Here is a 7,222-nt window from a genome sequence, read left to right on the forward strand (position 1 = left end):
TTTTTCCTTATTTTCCTTTCTCGAGGGATAAGAAGAAAAAGAAGAGGAGAAGAAGAAAGAAAGGAATAGAGGAGAAAGAAGAAACTTTGACACGAGGGGGGGGGGGTACCGATACCCCCTCCCCGATAACATTATTTTCCCATGTATATGTATGTTGAGTCGTTGTCGATATAACGAGGGTGTCGAGGATCGCCGAGGGGTCGAGGGTCGGGAACTAGGGTAGAGGGTCGAGGGTCGTTAAGGGGTCAAGGGTCGAAGGTTTCAGGGTCGAGGGTTCATATAGTGTCAAAGTATTGAAGAAATCCATGGCTTCATCATTAGCCGGAAGTAACCATGGCATGATGGTACGAAGTCCTCCAAAGTTATTCTGGAATGGAGTCCCGGATAGGATAATTTGCCTTTTTGTACGAATCTCAGCAAAGGCCTTTCAAATAACGATATTCGGAAGGTTCTTGCTGAACTTTGTACCAAAAAGCGAATTATCCTATCTGGGACTCCGTTCCAAAATAACTTTGGAGAGCTTCGTACCATCATGCACCTGTTACTTTCGCCTAATGATGAAGACATGGTTTTGTTGAATCCTTTGACACTAGGCAACCTCCCGACCCCTCGGCGATCTTCGACCCCTTGACCCTCGACCGCTCGGCGATGCACGACCCTCTACCCTACTGCGGGCGTCAATTCCCACGTCACTTGTGGGACATAGATGTAGTGTTCAACGCCGACCCCCTCCCGATAGCTTCAACACGTGGGGGGTCGATATTACCCCCTCCTAGCTTGAAGCGTTGTCGAGGCCACCCCCTAATCCTTGAAGCGTTGTCGAGGCCACCCCAAACCCTAGAGAAGCAGCGTCGAGGCCACTAATATGATTCCTTATTGTGATTAGCTAGCTAGTTCTACGTTTGCCACTAATATATCCATATCTGTCATGTTTGAATAATAATTGCCATGTTGTAAATATTTGTAGAAACTATGGACACCCCCCGAGACGAAGCACAAGAAGCGTTGTTGAGGGACATAATCGCACAAGGAAGTGATGCCGTCTACTCGTTGATGTTTCTCAACGACAACGATGGTCTGGAAGGAGAGGGTGAAGAAGCAGCTGGCTATGATTTACATGGCTCCGATGACCCAATGCCGGTGCAAGAAGGAGAGGGTGAAGAAGTAGACCGTGAGGACGGCTCCAGTGATCACCAAACCGAGTCCGGCCAGGTATATATATTAGTTAAGCCTGTGCTGACTAGCTAATTGATGCATTCATTGTTTTGGTATATATGTACACATATTAATTAACTCTCGTCTTTGTTCTTTTTTCTAGCCCTCCGGATCGAGCACAACTTCGGTAAAGAGACGAGGCCCGAAGAAAAAGTTGAGCTCGGATGAAAAGTTTGAGATCATACAAATCGCGCAGGACGGCCAACCAATTGAACCCTACCGGAAAAAGAAGGCATTTGTTGCTCAATGCGGGGTTCTGGTTAGGGACAAGATCCCGATCAGCATCCACCAATGGTATAAGCCTAAGAACGAAGACCCTGAGGTGTCTTATGTCAATGATATGCAGAAAAATGATCTTTGGACTGAGCTGAAGTCAAATTTTACCCTACCGCCGGAGGATGATCCGGAGAAGCCAGTTATAGAGCCATTAATCAAGTCTTTTGCTCTGAAGAAGATGGCAGACCTATTCAGGAATTGGAAGAAAGACCTCAGTAGGTATGTCGAAAAAATGAGACACCAGAATTCAAGGGCAAATATGAGAAGATCAGAGATGACTGGCCCGCATTTGTGGCCCACAAGACATCGGAAAAGAGTAAAAAGATGTCGGCGACAAACAAGAGAAATGCTGCAAAGAAGAAGCTTCACCATCGCACGGGGTCATGTGGCTACCTCGTAGCCCGACCTAAGTGGGCCAAGGCTGAGAATGATCTGCATGATAAAGGGATCGAACCAGAGACAATGAACTGCCCAGACCGTTGCCGGACTTGGTTCTTTGGGGCCGGCGGATCCTTGGACCCTATAACAGGGAAGTGCATTTGGATGGACGAACAATTGGACATACCAGTCAAGAGGCTTCAGCAATATATCGAAGCAGCGCAGCAAGGGACGTTCGTTCCAGACAGGGAGAAGGACGAGCTCACAATGGCCCTCGGCAATCCTGAGCACCCTGGACGGACACGAGGCATGCCAGGCTCCGTTTCGTGGAAGGCTGGATTTCCGGACGCAGGGAGTTACAAAACCCAGGAGAGGAGGAAGAAACTGGAGCAGAGCCAACTGCAGGCGCTGCACGAAAGGGTAATGGGGCTAGAGGAACGAGAAGCAGATCGCAGCAAACGACCTGCCGAAGCTTCCCCCGAAGCTACCCCGCCATCTCAGCGGAGAAGCAGCGTGGCTTCCACCGAGCTGCTTCAGCCAGAGCATGCCTTGACGGCTCTGCCAGCTATCCCGTGGATGCTATCACGGATGCTGAAAATTGCAACCTTATGGCGCAATGGAGCAATTTGAAGGTCAAGGCGGCTGTTGGCTCAGTTTATCCTACTAAACCCGACTCAACTTTTCACTGCCGACCGATTCCCGAAGGATATGCTAAGGTGATGGTCGATGAAATAACGGAGGGATTTGAGGACCTCCGGCTTGACCACCCTACTGGTGAAGGGGAGTATCGACTGGGTTCTGCTCTGAAGACTCCATGCCTATGGCGGAAGGATCTTATCAACCTTACGAACTGGACGCCTCCGCCTCCTCCTCCTCCTCCGGCGAGTCAGGGCACTCCGCCTCCTCCTCCGGCGAGTCAGGGCACTCCGCCTCCTCCACCGCCTCCTCCTCCGGCGAGTGACGATCAGGGCACTCGGCCGGCTCCTTCTCCGGCGCGTGGCGGCACTCCGCCTCCTTCTCCGCCTGCGCCGGCGCGCCCGAGCAGCCAGCCTCCTCCTTCTCCGCCTCGTCAGCAAAGGCGGAAGAGACCCGCCGCCGCTCCGGCTGCTCCGGCGCGTCGTAGTCCTTCTCCTCCGCCTCGTAAGCAAGGAAAGAAGACATCTGCTCCGTCTGCTCTGCCGGCGTCTAGCAGTACAGCCAAAGGCGGGAGGAGATACAGATTCGGTCCTTCTCTGAAGACTCCAGAGAAGTTACCGTACGAGAGGAGCGAGGAGGAAAACGCGAAGATCGCGCAGACCGAAGTGGATGACTGGTTTCAAGGGTTGAAAGCAAAGAGACATCCACCTCCGGAGGAGAAGGTAGATCCGGTGAAAGCAAAGCGCACTCTGGCTGCCCTGACAAAACCACCCAAGTCTCCGCCGAAAGGCAACTATGAGCGCATTATTGGAAAGGCATTTGCCGAAGCGGAGAGGTCGGGAAGTACTAAAAGTGATCAAAGGATGAAAGAACGACGAGCTGGGAAACAAATTGCCCAGCTCGGCGAACAAGCGAAGCAATCGTGCCCCCCGCTCAAGGTGCCTGCTAGCGACATCGTCGATCCGAGGATGGTGCCCGGTTATGGCAATCCTGCAGATTACCTACCCGACGATGTACATTATGATTTCTTGGAGGTGCAGATACAAAGATACGAGTACGGGAAGCCTCTCGTCAAAGATGAAAGTTCTCTATCAACGATGATGCGAAGATTGCATGATTGGTACATGAAAACCTGCAAAGAGTCTGAGGGGAGGAGTACTTTGTATGTGAGAGTTAAAAAGGAGCATGACCTCCTTGGAATTGAACTGTTGCCTATTCCATTTGAGGAGTTCTATCAGTTTTTCAATCAATTGGCCATCGATAAATCAACGGTCACCTGCTACTGTCTGTAAATAGTACTACTTCTGTCATTAAGTCTCTCTATATAACTCAGCCCTTTCATTGCATGTATTTATAATTATCCTCACTATATTATGCAGATTGAAGATCGCCGAATTAAAGAAAAGACAAGTGGGAGATATTGGGTTCATTAACACGTATCTCATAGATGCAACTGAGGTTGAATATCGTGCCCAAGAAACCGAGGCCAACTTGCTACGATCGTTGGAAATAAATGAACACAAAGATATAATACTCTTTCCTTACAACTTCAAGTTAGTGTTACTGTCTTGTGGCACATTCGGTTTCCTTATTAGTCCAGGTTATAGTAATGTAATATTGATGAGTTATGCATGTGTGCGCAGCTACCACTATATTCTCCTAGAGATTAAGCTTGAGAAGGGAGTAGTAACTGTCTTAGACTCCAAGCGAAAAGATCCCAAGGAGTATGCGGACATGACTGAAATGCTCGAGAAGTAAGTTAAATCGATCATTATCCACCATATCAGTAACTTTGTTCATTTCTGATATCAAGTAATTGTTTTCTTTGTATGGCAGGGCTTGGAGAAAATTCACCAAAAAAGCTCCGGGACTACCGAAGAAGCTGCAAGTTAGGCACCCGAAAGTAAGTACTATATAGTAGCATATTCCACGCATCTCCTAGTGATTCAAGCGCTAGTTTCATCAATACCATTTAGCATGCTTGCTAATTATCAGTTTGATTGACCTCTATTTCTTGTAAAGTGGTTGTGGCAGGAACAAGGGAATGATTTCTGTGGATACTACATTTGCGAGTCCATCCGCCACACGACCTGTGAGCGGGGCTACTCCGACAAACAATATGAAGTGCGTAAATAACAATATTCACAATTTTATTTTATTACCATCATTTGTGTTGAGTTTCATTCATTCATATATATATATATATGTATTGACCCCCTTCTTAAAATTAGATGTTTCGGATGCGGGATGAACTCCTAGCACCAGATCGCATGCGAGCAATTCAAGAGGAATTGGCGGCAATCTTTCTTGACCACATGATCGCTGAAGACGGAGAATACTATGTGGACCACGCGTCCGTATGTTAGGAGATTATATATTTGTAAAAGATAATTATTGTATATATGTAGCCGGTAGTGTCGGATAGATATACGAGAACTTGTTGTTCGACCAATCTCTCGGAGAAGGAGAGGTGGTCGATATCACTTCTCTCTGTATGCATATATGTTCATGACGATCTTCTGTTTGCTTACTAGCTAGCTAGCGTGTCTAGCTAGTCCTCTCTATACGTATGTATGGTACGTAGCATCGACCAAGCACGGACAAAAAATAGGACACTTCTCTCTATTAATTAGCTAGCTATAGCACAATATATGAAACACCTAAATTAACCCCCAAAACCCCCCAAACCCCCCTCCCCCCCTTTCAAAAAAAAAACAAAAACCCCAGCCATAGAAATGCTGACGCGTGGATGCCTATTGGTCCCGGTTGGTGCCACCAACCGGGACCAAAGGCCCTCCTGCCTGGGCTCAGCGGACAGGCCACGTGGAGGCCCTTCTGTCCCGGTTCTGGATTGAACCGGGACTAAAGGGGTCAGGGCATTAGTACCGACCCTTTAGTCCCGGTTTATGAACCGGGACTAAAGGCCCTCACCAACCGGGACTATAGGCCCTTTTTCTACTAGTGAGAAACTGTGAAGGACCTCAGATCACTCAAGGGGCTAGCGATTCTTTCTTGCCCGCATTTTATGTCGCTTCCAGAACTTCCCCGATCTCTTCAAGAGTTTAGAGTTTCTAGTTGCAGTGAAGTGTTTGAGAGATCATGCAAACAGATAGGTCACCCAAACTGGCAAAAGATTCAGCATGTTGACGTGAAGGAATTTTGGTAGGCTGTGTCATCAACTTCAGAGGTATATATATATATATATATAAATTTCCTAGATGCCTTGTTTTATTTTCAAGTTAAAAACCGTCATGACTGTTGCTTTGTTAACATTTGAAACTAGCAGGAATTATATGACATGGACAGAGCTGAAGAAGAAGAGTTACCATCCTTATGATATGTTGCCAATTGACTGGGTATCAGGCTCTAGGCAGGCCCTGTCATTTGGTGCCATATACTCATCCTATCATGCATTCTAGATGATGCAGCATGTTCCAAATGATTAATCTTCCCTATCATCGTATCATTGCCTGCAACTGATGAAGAATGAATTTGTATGTTCCCTATGGTTTGTAATACTGTGGAATTATGAACACTGTATTTATGTGCTTCTTCGTATGGCTTGTAATATTGAGAAATGGTGACTGCTGGGTTTATTTGCCTCCTATGGTTTGTAATATTGTGGAACGATACCTACTGGATTTGTTTGTTTCTTATGGTTTGCAATAATTGGGATAATGAACACCTGATTCAAATGTCCCTAATGGTTTATATATTTTTGAAAATTTTATGCTTTTACCTTTGTATGTTCCTAATAATTTATTTCCATTGGCTCGAAAGAGTACTATGAGACCATGAAGACTGAACTTATCTGCTTCCTATATATGTATATTGTGCTTTCCCGCTTCTTTTTTTTGTTTTCAATTTAGCAGAGATGGTCATTGATAGAGAGTGATTGTTGCAGATGTTGGCCGATTATTACAAACTGCGGTGATCCAACTCAGATCATGAAAGTTTGCTGACCACGAGATCACCTTGCTCCGCCCCGAAGAGATGGACAACCACGCCACCACGCGCTATGACAGCCTGCTGGAGATAGAGGCCAAGAACTTCCCGCTCGAGCTTTGGCATCCCCAGGGCGTGAACTTTGTGTTCGGGTACTTTGGGGTGTTGTGCTGCGTCGACCAAAAATGCCTCAAGGCCAATGACTTCACGGCGGTGCGCGCCTTCGTCCGTGTCGAGGCGGAGAAAAAGAATTTCCGCCGATTTTCGGCCATCTCTGCCTTGGGCGAAAAATACCGTCCAGCAAAAAAATGGATTTTGGTCAAATTTAAGCGAATTATTGTTCAAATTTTGGTTAAATTTCAACCGAAATTTTTGAAAATGGCCGAAATTCGGCCATCTCGGCCTGGGGCGAAAAATCTCACAAACCGAAAATGAAAACTTCCGCAGACCACGTCATTCCCGCCGGCCGCATCCTTCGCCTCCCCACACCTAGGTCGTCGACGTCAAGCTGAGGAAGGTCAAAACTTGGGTCCACTACGAGGACTTCATTGTCCATCTAGACGGTGTAGACGACGACGGCAACGACAGTGCACCACACGTCCATGGCGCGTGGCGGTGGAACTGCAACCACTCTGGCCCGTGTTTTGGCTCCCATGTCACCGCCCACGCTACGCGATGCCTCGCCTCCCGCTTCTCTGGTCCATCCCGCCCACGTCGCCAAGTTCCTGCAGCCTCTTGTCGCGATCCGCTCCTTCCCCTGGGCACAGATCCT

At 47.5% G+C, this 7,222-nt stretch overlaps 1 pseudogene; it reads left to right on the top strand.

Moving 5' to 3' along the window:
- Positions 1-5,671, top strand: part of LOC119284340 — a 34,522-nt pseudogene extending 28,851 nt beyond the window's left edge.
- The last annotated feature ends 1,551 nt before the right edge of the window (positions 5,672-7,222 follow it).

This window comes from Triticum dicoccoides, chromosome 4A, assembly GCF_002162155.2.
Source record: "Triticum dicoccoides isolate Atlit2015 ecotype Zavitan chromosome 4A, WEW_v2.0, whole genome shotgun sequence".
NCBI classification, from domain to species: Eukaryota; Viridiplantae; Streptophyta; class Magnoliopsida; order Poales; family Poaceae; genus Triticum; species Triticum dicoccoides.